A 17,340-nucleotide genomic window follows, 5' to 3' on the forward strand; every position below is an offset into this window, starting at 1 on the left:
ATGCCTCTAACCATCTGTCGTGTCTGTATAGGTAGAACTAATATTAAATTGTAAAATCCATTTTTAATAAAACTCACAAAGCTTTCACTGGCAATATTTTATTACTTTTTCAATAGAACATATTATTTTTCATTAAAACCTAAAATTTCACGAGGTGATGCCAAGTCTTGATTTGGGTTCATGTTTTCTCTCGAAGCCTTTATTCAGCTAACATTAAGTACAATTCATAGCTCTTAATATTAGATAAGTAACAAAATTATTTATCTATAAGTAGATATTAGGTCCTAAAGGTAACCTGACAAATAATAACTCGATACAAGAACAGCAATCTGAATTGCGCAACGAAATAGAGCATTTTTGGCGACTTGAAATTTAATGCTGTACTAGGGGAGTTAGTCTGTCATGTTCATTAACGACATGCTTAATTTGGTATTTTATGGTTTATTCAAAAAATATGAAACATGTTTGTACTTACTTAAAAACGGTTTTAGACTGTGTATATTTTCATAACTTCACTAGTTGGTTGACATGACATGGTCTGAGCAACTTTATTTAATAGGTACTTAACTTGCAGTAACTACTAACAAAAAAAATACTAATTTTTTTTATTTTTTTTGTTACATGAGAAAAAAAGGAAAATGTTGCTTAAAACTACCTTACAAATGTACCCAAAAAATGATCTCACTAACATATTGAAAACGGTTTTCGTCCTTACTTCTACATTTATTTTCTCTATGATCAATACTTCATCCTGAATTTATGAGTAATCTATTCGTTCTAATTTCAGTATTGTCTTGATTTGTTTACTTAAGTAGTGAACATTTTTCTATTTACGTGAGTACTTACATTAATTTATGTATGACTCTGACGCTTCCTGATCCAAGACCTCGCGTTTCTACCTCGAATATTTTTCTTTAAAAAAATTGCTTTTGCTCTGTGCTTTTTCTATTGTTGAACCGATTAGCTACGTACTAATTTCGAAAAATTACGAAATGTAACAATCAATTTGAGAATAAAATTCCCCGTTTCGTGAAACGGGCCCAGTCGCGTGAGATTGAAACAATCGTAAACTGCCCCAGTGCCAATTTATCCGGGTCTTGGTGACGTTGCCAGTTAAGTGAAATCTTCTGTTTCATGGAACTTGTTCTCGTGGTAAAGTTAACAATGCTCCGGATATACTGGCCCTTATCGAATTCAGAAGTACACTTTATAATATACACTATTTACACACATAAATCTAGAATCTATAATAGTAGAAGTTTCATCCTATTACTTCCTGAAGTCTAATTCCTAAACATAAATAAGTCAACCCACCTTGCAGTGGAAAAATTTTAAGAGATGTCTTATAGTTGGTTAACAAACGCATGTTGAAGTTCAACAACTTTCAGCAAAGTTAGTTCGGATTAGTGTTTTACTCAGCTTTAACAAGCCCTAAAGGGTCGCAAAAAAATGAGTGAAATTTGTTTAAATTGTTGTATGACCATTACAAGGAATAAATCGTGTGTGGTCGCCCTTATACGAGTTCTGTTGTCGCGTCGGCTTTAATTTAGGCCGATCAGTAATGTGTTTGAAATGAGAGCCCCTCAAAGGACAATGCTAACATATCAATATTGAGGTGTAGATCATTTAGGAAATGTTGTTTGTAAATGGTGTTCGCGACCTTGTTGAAATATTGAGTTTTATTTTTTCTCAACCAGTTATATCCAGGTTTTTCACCGAACTTACCAGTTCTGGTTAGTTCAGGTCAGTCGGGCGAACGAGGCTAATACAATTGCTACCAAAGGCGTTTAAATACACCTTTTAAAGAGTTCAAATTGAAATTATTTTCTAAGTTAAATTTTTCTTCCCAATTAATTTTTTTAACTTTCGTATGATAATTATTAAATTTATTTAGCGGTATGATTTCCCTCCAGCGCATCCTGCATTTAAATGTACGTACACGAAATACTCATTTCCAGCACGAGATGTCTCTGAAGAAGAAGTTTAAATGGAGGCACAAATTAAGTAATTTAGCGCTTGACGAAAGGCCGTTTTCAAAATTTGAATTTTTCCATCCCTTCCAAAAATAGCTGAAAAAGACTAAAAATTAGAATTTTTTTGAAATTTTCAGTAAAGTTATTTGACACAAAAATCCAAAACCACAGGTACATTGTTACTGTCACTTTTTCTCAGCTACACGATGACGTTTTCAGATTTTCCATCCGACGTTTAGTCTTTCAACTACCATCGTCAACTTCACTTCTTCTTATGGGCGCTACATCGATTTTTTCGACAGAAAAATAGTCGGGTGGCGAGCCTAAAAACGTCGTCGTGTAGCTGAGAAAATATTCTTGTAGCTTTGATCTTCCTTGTCAAGTAATGTTAAAACGAAAACACCAATTTTTAGTTTTTTCCCTATAGTTTCTGAAGTACTCGAAAAATTCAAATTTAGGAAGCGGCATTTGTCAAGCGCCAAATTATGCAATTTTTTCTCCATTTAAACTGTTTCGCGTGTCCTCCAGTTTCCGAGATCCCAATGGGGAGGGCCGAATTGAATTGCTCTATATTTCTCATTGCAAGCCTGTCCAGAATTTCACGAATTGAGGAAATATTATAAGAAATAAATTAATAAAAAATGGAAATTAAAAAAAAAAAGAAGAAAAATACTCTCAGATCAATGGAGGTTTGCAACATTAAAATGAAAATTAAATTTTTATATATAGGCTGTATCATAAAAAAAAACGGGCGAAGCTAGCTATAAGTCAGTTATTTTTGAACACATTTTGATGAACTAAAAACTAAATATAATGATCTTGTCCACACTACTCGTAGCGTCAAAGTTAATTTTGTTTTAGACTCAACTTCTTCGCCTGCAGATGTCAACTTCGGAAATTTAAATAGAACTCCCTATTTTTAAAAATTTTTTAATTGAAATCATTTTTCTGAATTCAATGATGTATGATTAGTCAATGGTAAAACAATATGAGTTATGTGGACATCTGTATCTTCAGGGGCAATGCGTGTTATCCTGTGGTCGTCTGTATTTCGTCCCATCGCATCTCATTGTATTATCCTGTGCAAAGATACCTGGCGCCATGAACAATTAGAGCCCATTAGGACCTACAGAGACGCAACAAGACTAAGCCGCCCGCTCCTCCACCGGGTCTTTCTCCGTTGGATTTTTGGCTATGTGGATACCTTCAAATTATGTTACCCATCCAGATAACGTCCATATTTTAAGGTAAAGAATTGTAAATACTTGCTATGAAATTACATCCCATGATATTATATCTGCTATGCATGGCGCAATCAGAAAATGCCAGTTATGTATGTTAGTATTATTTATAGATATAATATTTTGTGAAAACTATGGAGAAATACGTTGTTGGGTGCAGAAAAAATGTCTTCTTTGTGAAATGCAAGACAACGTATTACTTACTACTCGAAAAAATAAAATGTTTCGATTTTTTTCATAAAAAATTTAAAAAATACTTTGTATCAAAATTTAAAATAAAAAAAAATGCAGTGAATCTTTTTTTAAATTTTGATTCCTGTTTCAAATTCTAAAGTTGACTTCTGAAGTAGAAGAAGTTAACTTGAAAAAAAAACAATTTTGACAGCGTTATTTGGCAGTCTGAACGATATAATTTTACATAGTTTTTAACTCATCAAAATCCGTTCATACATAACTGAGTTATAGCTTATGCCGTGTGTTATGAGAGAGTGTGTATGAAGACTGAAAGTTTGTTAAGTTAACAATAATACAATGTTAAATTTATTAGTTATTTTCTAAAGAAAATATACAAAAACATAATAAGAACATTTTTTAATCATCATTACTACAGTTAGCTGACTTTAAACACAGGAGATTTCACCAGACACTTTTCGGTCGAAATAGGCACACATGAAATCGTGGCAGAAATAGTGTTTCGTAGGATTATTGAATTTATCTGGAAACGCATTTTTGTTACAAATGGACCATTCAACATAAATATGTGGGACATATTGAATAAACATTAATACTCATGTGACATTGTGACTCTAGAACTTCGCAGCTCTGAGCTATGTAAATGCGCCAAATGGTGTGATGAGGGAGAAAAGTTCACTCATTCTTATCCACGTTTGGTGAAACTGTCATACTGAACAATCATATTCATCAGCAAAATGCGACAATTCTCTCGAGACTTCAAAGAAAACGGTACGTAAATTCTGATAAATCGACATTTCATTTGAAAAACGTTCCCCTTTTTCAATTTTCATGAACATCCGATTGAGTGGACATTCAAAATTGCCAGAATCAATTTTTACTTTGGAGCTAACGAAGCTTTTGATGTTGCCAATGTAGACTTGTAAAATTTGTCCTAGCCGAAAGACACACCTTTGAACACTTTTATTGAAAACGGTTGACGAAGTGGGCTTCACCTACCTTCTCTAGAATCCAACCATATGGGTTTGTTGGGATTAATCACATTTACCTTTGCAATCGGAGAGGTGCCATAAAAATATCTTAAGATGATGCCCATTTTGAGGGAGAATTGCATTTTCAATTAACAGAATTTTGAGAGCTTAACTAAGGTAGAAAAAAATTAAGATCATATGGCCCTTTCAGTTTATTTCGATAAAAGTATTCGTACAACTTACATACAAATGAACATTAAAGTGATTTCATATATTTCTGATAATAAAAACATGATGGGGGAGTTCTGATCTTTATTTGACAGTCTCCAGAGGTAATTTTAGTAGCTCTTCACTTTTCGGTCTAAGACTTTCTAATATTAAAGCTTTATCAATCTGTGTGAAATATTTGTATGTTTTATTTGTTTTTTATATTCTCATTCTAATTTTCTTTCTTAGATATTATTTACAATTTTCAGTGACTACTTCCTATATCAATAACAAAAGACTCTCCAAAGGTTTCCTATGCAGTAACTTCTTCACAACGTTGAACGTTCCGATTTTACCATGGAAGTGTGGATCTACTTCAAGCTGCTATTAAGATTTTAGTGTCGATTTTGAATACGCCTTCAAGAATAATATCAGTGACTTTTCTCTGTGTTTTCAAAGGTTTTAGTTATAAAAATGTCCACTGAAAATTGTGGTGTTCACATGCAAGCAATATACTCAACCTGTTTTTTTTTTAACTTTACATTCGAACATCTTCACATTTTCAGTACTTTACAGTCGTTATCTTCGAATTTCAATCAGGATCTTCCGTTTCAATTAACGTTTAAAGAATTCCAAAAACTTTCAATGTAGAAATTGTTTCTGAGACGTATGATTTTTTCATGAGAGTGAGATCTTACATAAACTCAATTTTATTGCTTTGTTATGACTTAGAGTTCACAAATTCTCCTCTGGACTTCTTAAAAAAATTCAGTCTTTCTAATCTTGCAGAAATTTTCTCTGAAAAATGTGGCGATTTCTCAATCGAATGGGAATTTTTAAATTGAAAATTTCCACCATCCAACTGCAAATTTTTCTTTCCACATCTTAAAAGACAATTAGATTCATATTTTTAAATAGTTATTTCAGGCTATGTGTAATCTCTGATAATTTTAGCTGCTGAAGAATGCGCAATTCCTTTCTAGAAGAGAGATGATATAGTGGATTTCTTTAGTTATTTCAAGATTTTGCGAGATATGGAGGTCACGTCTTTAACGGTCATACATACAGTTATAGTTTCACCATAGGTGGATAGGTCTAATTGGAATGAGCAAAATTCGACGAAAGCAGATAGAAATGATACCAATGTACTGTTCAGTGTTAAAGCACTGTAATTCTAATTGAAACTAGACAGAGAGTTACATTTTTATGCAATTCTTGTCGAATTTTTGAAATGAAATGCCGAAAGATTGGGTGTCTTTAATTAACATTTTTTCAAATAAAAATCTTTAGAAATTGAACAATCCTTCCTTGATTGGGGTGGGTAACTCGGTGACCTCTTTTTATATTGCGTTAATAGAAGAAAGTTTTTGAACACCTTGGAGTTTCTCTCTAAAAACTATCCATTTTGAATGAAGAAACCACGATCCCTCGTTATCCTCGTTCATTAGTGGATACACCCCTCCTTTTAGATTTCCCAAATACATATCAGGTGAAAACACAGATAATGTCTGCAGTACCCACTGGAATATCACTTTTGGAGGCTCTTTTAGCATTTTAAGAAGTATTATCACTATTCTATGTTACTGATCCAATTGCAGATTTGGAATTTGCAACGGAGGCCTACGGAGAGACTGAACCTTTGGAATCTATAAGATCAATAAAACTATACTGCTTTAATTTTGCGGGACCGAAATAAAGGTTGTGTCAAGTTATAATCTGATTTATAAATGTATGACATCATATTAATGCATTTTTGGATTGAAACGTGCATCATCGACCCTTCAGCCCGTACCGAACAACATCTGGTAAGGTTTGAATGTAATGAAATTTGCGTTAACACACATTGGGAAGCCAGATTTAAGATCTAAATTGTTAAATCTGAGAGTTTAAAGGATGAAGTAGATCATTTAGGATTCATGGCCACCATAGGAATTAAACCACACCTCAACAAGGTATCAGCAGTGAAGAAATTTTCACTCTCAAGAGGAAGGTGTTCAATCTTTTTGACAGTATTCTTGTGTAAAAAAAGTAAATTTTGAAATACTGAAATTTCAGTCCGTAACATTTCCTGCTGCACATTATAGATGCACATACATACGTGTACAAGGCACGACCTCTTTAATACACATTAAAAACATTCCGTCAGTAGTCACTCAATCTCACTTATTATACGGAGTGTTTAAAAAAACTGGCAAAACTGGAACTTAGTTGTGAATTTTAATGAGTTAAAAACAAAATTAAATGGTATTTTTGAGACTACTAAAAGTTGATTATTTTCAATTCGATCTCTTCTGCTCAGGTGGCAACTTCATAATTTCAAATGGAACTCCAATTTTTTTAAATATTTTTTGATAGAAAATATCTGTCTGAATTTAATGATGTATGATAAGTTAACGTTAAAACAATTTTTAACTGAAAAAAACTGAAAATTTTCAGTAATATGCGTTATGTAGTCATCTGTATCGTCCTGAGGCCATCCGTTTACTCTGTACTCATCTGCATTTCATTCCAGCTCATCTTCTAGTACTTAGCAGTCTGAAAAATATGATTTTATTTGGTTTTTAGTTCATCGAAATCCGTTCATTAATAACTAAGTTGTAGTTTCGGTTGTTTTTTTAGACGCTCTGTAGATAAGAGAGATAAGCAAAGATGATTAGAATAAAATCAAGAAATTACTTTCTTCTAGGTAAAAAATTTCGACTTTTCGTAACTGTAATTATTTAAATCTTCAGCCTCTATTACATTAAGAGGGTTTCTTTGGAGGTTAACGTAGGTGATATTTTTACCCTGTGTAGATTCAAATTCATAGAAGGCAGTAATTTAAACATTTTTAGCTTTATATTATTGCCTAGAAAAACGTTAAAGGGCTTATTACAGTCTTGAAAAAAAATGAAAAACTCTGTGCACTGACACTCTGACTACTGTACAAAAAGGCTTTTGTTAACCAACCTTCAGAAATTGACTGTCACGTACACTTAAGGAGTAAGCAGGTATACTTACGCACATACAGATAGTGATTTTACAGTCACTCTGTTCAAAAATAGGTAAGTTTGTTTTATCCGTTTATTCCACATGTTGATTTCGACTCACACTTCGAAAACCAAATTTCATTCTTTTGCTTCATTTCTTTAATTTATTTTGTGACCATTTATGGTCAATTTCATCCCCTGTCTATCTGTAATAATTAGTTGCAACCAATGAAACGATCGCAAATTAGATTTGTCGAAACTTTCGATTTCGTTACGTTTTACTTATTTCATATTCACTGCACTTACTGCTGCGTTATCACGAAAAACTCCAAGCTCAATTTAACTGGTAATATTAGTCTTTGAAATAAAATCCTAATTGATCGACATTATTGAAAATAATATCCTCAATGTGATTTTTGGTAATGAAATGAACGGGTTAAGGACCACTAGATCAATGTGCTGGCAACTTCATCTCGAAGATCATTTCCGTGGGAACCACGAAATTAACTAATAATCTGTTTTTATTTCGACAATTTTACAGACATTACATTGTTAGTGAAGGTGCGAGGATATTGATCTATCGGCTTTATAGGTATTACTTTTCCTAGTTACTAATAATAAGAACAATAATCACACTCTCGTAAGGCCTGAGATAGATTCAACTAGACCTTATATTCCTGTAAATATTAAATTTCTTTTTATTTACCTACACATATAATCAAATGTTAGGTACAAAGCTTTGGCTATAGAAAAGTGGAACCCGGTTTGTATTTGTACAATACAAATTACTACCCCGTTGAAAGTGAGGATGAAACTGAAAGATGTCTTGTTGCTGCTGCTTATTTTGACTGATACCGAATTTTACTTTAGTTATAATAAAGGTAAGTTAACTTTTATATGATATTTTGCAAACGCAATTCTTCCATCTTTTGATTTTTTTTCTTTTTTTGTGCATTTAGATACACACGTTCGGGTTATGCACTTTTCAGCTCCACCCTGTAAATGCATAAAAGAAGATTCTAAAACAATTCTATCGAAAAACCGCCTATAAATAGTATCACATTTTCGGACAAATATAAAAATATTCTAATAATAATGCAGAGTGACATAATACCTGAATTTACGATTAGTATCACTTGGCTTTCCTACTGATATGAAATAAATGTTAATCTAATAAAAATTCAAAATACAATGTAATAAAATAAACATATCACACGATCCCATACAATATGGAGATTTTGGAGTTTTTTTTGTATATTTACTGGCGTTTTTTTTTGTAACAAAAGGCGAATTATATCTCTGAAAACTACTAAAAGCAAAATCTCCATATCCAATCCCTGAAACCATGTCACTGCGCAAACTCGAAATTTGGCAAAAGATTTATTGTTACCATAAATATAAGTTTAACTGAGACAAAACCTGAAAAAACTAAGACATCTCTTTATTTTCAAACCATTTCCGGTCGAGAATTTCGGCCAAAGAATATGTTGAGTTGGGGCCCTTCTTCGTCAGAGGACGACGAGTCGCCATATGACAAGTGCCGATTTATGTCGTCCTCTTCTTCGAGCTACAAAGAGAATGATGAAGAAAAAATTATTAGAAACTATGAAGTTTTGCTTAAACAAAGATGAAACTAAGCTCAGTGCAAGTAATAACAGGTAGGTAATAGGTGTACAAAAAGAAACTGAGCAATGAAGTTATATGCAATAAAAAAACATACTTAGACACGTTCAATTCGCCTGCAATTGTAAGCAGGTGATGTTTATTTATGACTTTTCATATGATTAAAGTTTCAGTTGCTTAGGGGCTGTAGTTCAGCGCACAAAACGTGAATAGAGACATGAACATTTCCAAGCAATATTTGAGAATATCAATGTTGTTCTGTTTTAAACTGAAAAAAATGCTGCTGAAACAACAAAAATGGTTAATTCGGCTTGGGGAGGTTGGAAAATCCATGCCAAACTGAAAAACAGCTTGCAGAGCAATTAGGAGTAACTCAACAAGCAGTTTCAGTTCGATTGCATGGAATGGGAAAAATTCAAAAAGCAGGAGAATGGGTTCCTCATGAGCTAACCAAAGACAATAAAAATCGAAGAGTTGACATCTGCATGAACTTGCTTTCTCGGTATAAAAGAAAGAATATTCTGCACAATATTATTAGGGGAGATGAAAAGTGGATTTTGTATGACAATCCTATGCGCAGAAAAACGTGGGTTGACCCAGGCCATCCATCCACATCAGTTGCAAAACCAAACATTCATGCCAAGAAAATCTTACTGTGTGTCTGGTGGGATTGTAAAGGAGTCATTTACTATGAGCTTCTGGAACCCGGTCAAACTGTTACAGCTGACCGTTATCAGGCCCAAATGATCAAATTAAGCGATGCTCTGGAGGAAAAAAGACCATTTACGAGCCAAGGAAGTCGGAAAGTGATATTGCTGCATGATAATGCTCGTCCGCATGCAGCTAAACCGACCCAGGAACTCGTCTTCTCGTTAGGCTGGGAAATACTCCAGCATGCGGCGTATTCTCCAGACTTGGCTCCTTCCGACTTCCACTTGTTCAGATCCATGCAATCTCATTTAGCTGACCAACGATTCTTTAACGTTGAAGATATTCGAAAATGGCTCGATTACTATTTTTCGTCGAAACCACTAAGCTTCTATCACGAGGGCATCCATCATCTACCCAGTAAATGGCAAAGGACCATAGACAGTTATGGAAATTATTTTGATTACTAATATTTTCAATAACTATGTTTTTAATGAAGCTTAATTTCACCAAAAAATGCTCAGTTTCTTTTTGTACACCTATTATTTACATAGCGAGTGACGAAAGTAGTTCTTAACGCACGGGTCTGAAGTATTGCGCACGAGCCACATGAAAAGGAGTCCACCATTGGGAGTTAAGAAACTTTCTCGCGAGTCATGTACGCGATGGAGATTTAATAGTTCATACATTGTAAGTATTATAGTATTAAAATTAGCAATAACATAAACACGGGCAAACTGACAGCGCTACCTAGGAACGAGGCACTGCAACACGAGGGAACTACGATCGCTTCTACTAGATGGCCTAGTGTTGGAGAATCCCATTTTGGGCTGGGACATCTCCCGGGCAAAGGCAAGAGCAAAATAAGGGTTAGTCGAGATATGGAAAGGTGGAGGTATGGGCCAGTAGTAGTAACTTCATCAGTTTGCCTTTCCATGTTTGGATAACATATTAACACTTCTTAACCATGCAAAATGTTCATAATGTTATTTTGACATACACTATTTTTCCCAGGGCCATAGCTGTATAGAAAATAACTAAAATGAAAAATTTACTCAAACCCGGATCATTGCAGTGTAAATCCGACATTGGTTTATCGTTGTGTATCTGCACATGGTCACTTCCATGACGGCTAACCAGGAGATGATTCTTACGTTTTTAATTTGTTATCTCGTTATCATAAGTAATATCTTTGAGCAATTTTGGAGACACGTAGAAAGTACTTATAGGTAAGAACTTATTTTACCTAATTGATTAATATAACATATGACTATATACAGTGAGTGACATTAATCACACACAGAGTCAACACTTACGTTTGTAGTAAATATATACAGAGAAAGAAGAGAAAAAGAATATGTGTTTTGGATATATTATTTTTTTATTAACATTAGGAATCTTATTAACAAAAATATAACATAAAAACTCGGAATTAATAAATTAAAAACAGTCCTGGTTTACAAGAACTCAAAACATACAAATATAAATGTTACATTAATCTTTGAACACTTCCGAAATACTGGAAAATATCCTTCTAGATGTTCAGTAATGGTTTATTTAGTACTTGGTGTGACCACCTTTAGCGTCTATGGCTGCTGTCAATCTTCGTGACATAGAAGAAACTAACTTTTCCAAATAACCAAGTGGTATTTTTTCCCATTCCTTTTTCAGACTATCTTGCAGTTCTTTCAAGTTTGACACCGGCTTCGCACGGACTTTCTTGTCCGAATATTCCCACAGGTGCTCAATGGGATTAAGGTCTGGAGACTGGGGTGGCGTTTCGATCGCTTTTGGACAGTTGTATAAGAGCCATTCTCGCCTACGGTAAGCTTTATGCTTGGGATCATTATCCTGATAAAACCGGAATCTGTCCAAATCCTTAATTTTCTGCACTAGGTCGTAGATCCTTTTTTAGAATATCAATGTACATTGTAGCATCCATATTCCCCGTAACAAAGTGCGATGCACCTACGCCACTCTCTGCAAAACATCCCCAGACCTTAGTGTTACCACCACCATGTTTTACTGATGCGATCAAGTTTTTGGTGTCCAGTGCTGTATTGGGTTTGCGCCATACCTTTACTTTCCCATCACCTCTAAACAGGTTAAACTTGGACTCATAAGTAAAAATCACATCATGCCAAAAAGTTTCCGACTGTTGCTTTATTGAAAAATTTAATTGCTTTTCCTTATTCACTGCCCTAATGTAGGGTTTCCGTCGAGTAGTACGTGAAAAGTGCTGTTGGAGAAATTCCAACATAAAGATCGCTCTCACGCAATGCCCTAACATCTGGACAATAAGTAACAATAGATAGAAAAAAGAACCCAAACCTCGACGTGCTATTAGGTTCCAAACCATGGGTACTGCGGTAATTACCATTTATCTATCCCACCCTGATTTGTGAAGTGCGAATCGTAAAATAGATAAAGAGTCGCAGTAAATTAGGATGGAATGTCTCGTAACAACCCGCGCAAGTGGCCCAAGAACCAGAGGGTGTTAGCGATGAGGCAATGGTGTGAAAGCATCAATGTGGTGATTTTCCCACAAAATCGTGGGGAAGAATCAGACTCTAGGACCTGCATTTTTCGGGGAAGAGCACCACCCCTCTTGGAGAAAAATCAGAACCGTTTCTCATCTCGTCGCGTTAACAGCAACTTCTCTCCTCTCTCGATTTCACAAGTTAGAATAAATCACTTTACCAACTTCTACCGCATCTTGTTGCAATAGAAATCTGTACACGGGCATCATTGTTAACAGTTTAATCGTCAATCAACCCTATATTTCAACTAGTCTGTGATTAAATTTAGTGTGATTCGTGTAACAGAGTTTCTGTACCCTCTCGAACCTTTGGACCCCCATTATTTCATGACGGAGGCCCGTCTGGTCCTTCCACTCAAGTACAAAACCCCTTCAGAACATTTGGATTTCTCTATGGGTGCCTAGTGAGGCAGTCACACTACTGTTAGGCAGGAATTCAGGTAGCCCTTAGCCTAAACAAATACCCCATATCTTTTTATCGCCCTACGAACAGTTACAGCTGCAATTGTCACTCATTTCCTCTGTGATAACTCTGTAGCTAATTTGGGTGAAATTATTTTTGGATTTTTTTCTATTTCCCTCTTAATTCACCGTTTATCGACTTCAAACAACTTTCTTAGTTGACCTTTCTGAGGAATTGATTGGATGCGATTTTTCGTTTTGGAGCGACGTATGATTACATAAACGGTGGTTTATCTCACATTTAATAATTTCGCTATTTGACAACCCGATAAACTTTCATGGTGCTTCGAAATTACGAGCTTATGCACTGCAAGAGGGGTATGTAGCCTTTACGCAACATTATTGAGCTTACATACATACAGGGTGGGCCAGTGAAAACGAAACAAGGCCGATTTCTCATATTTACCACTAAAAAAAAAAAAAATCGGTGAGACCCGTCGATTTTTATTTCAAGAGGGAAAACTTTTACGACCATTTTCAATCCCTTGGCGAGGGAAGATGCAACCCTTAAACCTTAAATGGGATTAGGGATCAAGTGATGTCTCATTTTAAAGATAATCGAAATCTCTTTTCGACGCTATCAAGTTTTTTTAATTCAATGCACTAATTTTCGAGAAATCACGTAATCACGTAAATGTCGAAGAAACCAACATTAAAAAATAAATAGTGTTTTTTCAAATCGCAACTTATATTTTAAAAAATGTGGGAAAAACCATTCTTTCTGAGCACATATTTATGTTTCTGATATTAGTAACTTTGCAATAGGGGAATGACTCAAAACATTTATCTACAATTTCACTGACTTTCTAATTTAACAAATGTTAAACATGTTGCCCTCCTGCTTCCATACAGAAATAGAAGTGTTGTTCATAACGATCTTGGACGTTTTGAAGCATTTCAAATTGCAATCTTGCGACACTCATCAATGATTTGTTGATGCAAACAATTTAAACAGTCTGGCTGAGTTTTATAAATTTTACTCTAGAATAGAATAAACATAGAAAAAAATCTAGCGGAGTTAAATCTGGTTATCTTGCGGACCACTCCACTGGTCCTCTTCGGCCAATCCATCTACCAGGAAAAGTTTGGTTTTTCCCACGATTTTTTTTATGTGAGTTACGAATTGAAAAAAACACTATGATTTGTTCAATGTTGGCTTCTTCAACAGTTATAACATTATCTCTCGAAAACTATTGCCTCAAATTCAAAAAACTTGATAGCGTTGAAAAGAGATTTCAATCATCTTTAAAATGAAGCACCACTTGATCCCTAATCCTATTTAAAGTTTAAGGGCTGCACTTTCTCCCGCCTAGTGGTTGAAAGTGACAAAAGATTTCCCCCTCGAAATAAAAATCGACGGGTCTCAGCGATTTTTTTTTTTTTTTTTTTTTTTGAGTGGTAAATATGAGAAATCGGCCTCATTTCGCTTTCATTGGCCCATCCTGTATATTAAAACCTTTCTGAATCTCGTTGAAAACAATAATGATTCCTAGCTAAATCTTTTTAGTTATATCAACAAAAACAGGTCAGTTCACGTAGGTTCCCATGGATCACGTGCAAACTCTAACATTAGCGGCGTGTTCACAGATCAATGCGATGCATCATTGTGCTGCAATTTCACATATTTTTCAATAAATTCGAATCCAAAAAATCGATTTTGTTCAAATTTTGAGGATTCAGACTTTGACATTGTCTTTCTAATTTAAGAACTAAAATGACGCAATACATCAAATAATTATCGAGATATGGGCCTTTGAAAGACAAACTTTGTGTCGTTCAAAGACTAATGTCGCTCACTGTAGCTATCATTAGTTCAGCTGGAAACATGGGGAATGTGCAAGTGGAAGGACCGCATAAGGTTTAAATGGCTCTAACAAAGACCGACGAAATGAGTTGCGAGATCAGCAACTAATGTGAGTGTAATTAGTCTCATGGACGTCTTAATTTCGATGTTTAAATTAGTATCGATTTTGCTGCGTTTGTGGCAAATAGAAGCTTTTAAACGTGCAAGAGCAAAAGGCCGCAATGAAAATGAATGAAAATTAAAACGATTAATCCATTACTGGGATTGGTATTAGTAAAAATCCTGAATCGGTGAGAGATCTGGACACTAAACTGAGTTCTCTCACTCGGCCTTTAGTCCCACCCACTTTTTGGGTCTTTGTCGAAGGCATATTACACTTTCTGCGGCCCTTCTTCCACTTGCATAATCCTTAAATTTCTATTTGAACAAGTGATACCTATATAATAAATGCTTTTAGCCAAAGCAATCCACTCACACGGAGCCGTGGGCAGAAAGGGACCGTCATGTCCATCAAGTACTCTATCGAGATTAAATCAAGACCGTTGGTACGGATTCATCATTATCTTTCATTATTTATACGTGAGCATTTTTATTTATTTTTTGATTTTTGCATGTATAAAATTATATTTTCTAAATAAAGATCTGAAAGTCTTAATGAAACAGACAAGGACAGGTTAATTTGAAATTCAGTGGCAGAAGTCAGCTCACGAGGATGAGCTGTTTTGTCAATCTTGAACGAGAAATTATCTAAAATATATTTAAAAAAATTGTATTTAGTTTATACGGCCCGATTAACAGTAAAAAAATAATTTTGTTTCCTATATTTTATGTATTCATTCAGTATTTTTTAAACTTTTTATTGCTAAATTTTTTTAATTTGAAATAATTTTCATCTGAAATTTTCCTGTATTTGCCTTTACAATTCGTTGTCTATTTCCCTATATCATTCTTCAGAAGTGCTTTCGATGTTATAATCATTTTACCAGTATTTGTTTTTATTACGTACCATTTTGTGGCCTTTTTCACCTTATTTTTTCATGAAGCCTCACAATTTTTGAACCTGTTTTTGGTACGGTTTCAATGAAAATTAAATTTATTGCATTATCAAACTTCTTATGTGAAGCTTATATTATTTTGAGCAATCGCAATCTAATTTTCCTTATTCTTTTAAAACTCATCATTTCTGTAAAATTTTCTTTTTCTTTTGGGCCTTCTTACAATTTGAGTAGATGTTTTTTCTAAATGCTTATCATAGCATAAAAGTCTATTATGTATGATAAATGAGGCACCTAAGTATAATTTCATGAATGGTGTCCAACTTCTTTTATGCTCATCAAAACATAACTTGCCAAAATCTCAAATAAAATGTTTTTTTTTCATTTCATGAGTAACTTCTAAGATATTAAGTTGAGATTTTGAACGTGTACTACTTTCTAGAATCTTCACTAGATGTAGAAATAATTTTTATTTTAGATATAAAAGACATGATCAAAATATTGCCAGGTCAATCCGGGACACCCTGTATAAAGACGAATTTCATAAATTTCGAATATTTTATTACAGTGTCATACACGTATTTTTCTATTTCCTTTAATGCACGATTTATTTTACCATTATTGCCTTTTATCACTAATTTTTTCGTTAATATTTCAGCTTTTACATAGTATAAATTCGTCATATCCCGTCTTGTTTCAGCGTTTTTGTTGTGTTTAACTTCATCCTTAACCTGTCTTGATAGTATCTTCTTCTACAAATTTACTTTATTGGTTGAACTAACGTACGGTGCTTATATACAGGGTGTCCGGAAATTATAGGTAAATATTTCAAGGGGTGACTGTACTACAAAAAATAGGTCGAAAACCTTACTTAAACATAAGTCGCCAAATGGGCCCTAAGAGAGCTAAGTCCCTTTAAAAAGCAAACCCTAAAGATAGTTTTTTTTTAATAATATATTCGAAATGGTTTGAGATAGTCATAAAATTTTGACTCTTAACTCAGGTTTTTATGGTAAATTAGAAAATTTAAACGAAATTTAAAAATATTTTTTAGATATGTGTTAAACAGAGCCGGCTTAGGGTATTTTGGGATTTAACTTTTTTGCTTGTAACGTTTCTTACATTTTGACTACATGAATCAAAAAAAGCAATGTTTTCTAAATTAAAAAGGTGCTTTTTGTTAACTTCGAATTAAGGCCCCGTTCTCGAGTAATATGGGTTTTAAATAGCACGTGCAAAGTGTCATGTAACGTCAAAATAATAGTTTATTAATGCATTATACCAAATTGAACAAAGTATTATTATTATTATTTATTATTACTATTATTATTATTTACTTTAACGAAAATTTAATTTTATAAAAACATTTCAAACTACTCTCCTTCTAGATCTAAACATATATTTTTTTTTGTTAAGTACCAACGAATTTTAGGGTATAACTCCGCATTCTGTCCAATTAATTCGCAGATGTCAATGATTCTGTGCCTAAGCTCTTCTACGTTATTCACGGCCATTTTGTAAACTAGCGTTTTAAGGTATCCCCAAAAGAAAAAGTCCATGGGATTTAAATCTGGGGATCTAGGAGCTCACGGTACAAATCTCCCACTTTGTATCCATCTTTCAGGAAAATTTTGATTCAAAAATTCTCTCACTGCTAAACTGTAATGTGAAGGTAGCAGCCACATTATTTGTCTGATTCGGATAGGCGCATTTTCT

The 17,340-nt window shown here is 34.0% G+C and overlaps 1 protein-coding gene across 1 annotated transcript in view; it reads right to left on the reverse strand.

Moving 5' to 3' along the window:
* Positions 1–82: 82 nt before the first annotated feature.
* LOC136346747 (sodium- and chloride-dependent transporter XTRP3) overlaps positions 83–17,340 on the reverse strand; it is a 54,760-nt gene continuing 37,502 nt past the window's right edge. The window contains exon 11 of the mRNA XM_066296136.1: positions 83–9,120. The gene's annotated coding sequence lies outside the window, so the exon portion shown is untranslated. The remainder of the gene's footprint in view (positions 9,121–17,340) is intronic.

This window comes from Euwallacea fornicatus, chromosome 24 (assembly GCF_040115645.1).
Source record: "Euwallacea fornicatus isolate EFF26 chromosome 24, ASM4011564v1, whole genome shotgun sequence".
Taxonomy (NCBI): domain Eukaryota; kingdom Metazoa; phylum Arthropoda; class Insecta; order Coleoptera; family Curculionidae; genus Euwallacea; species Euwallacea fornicatus.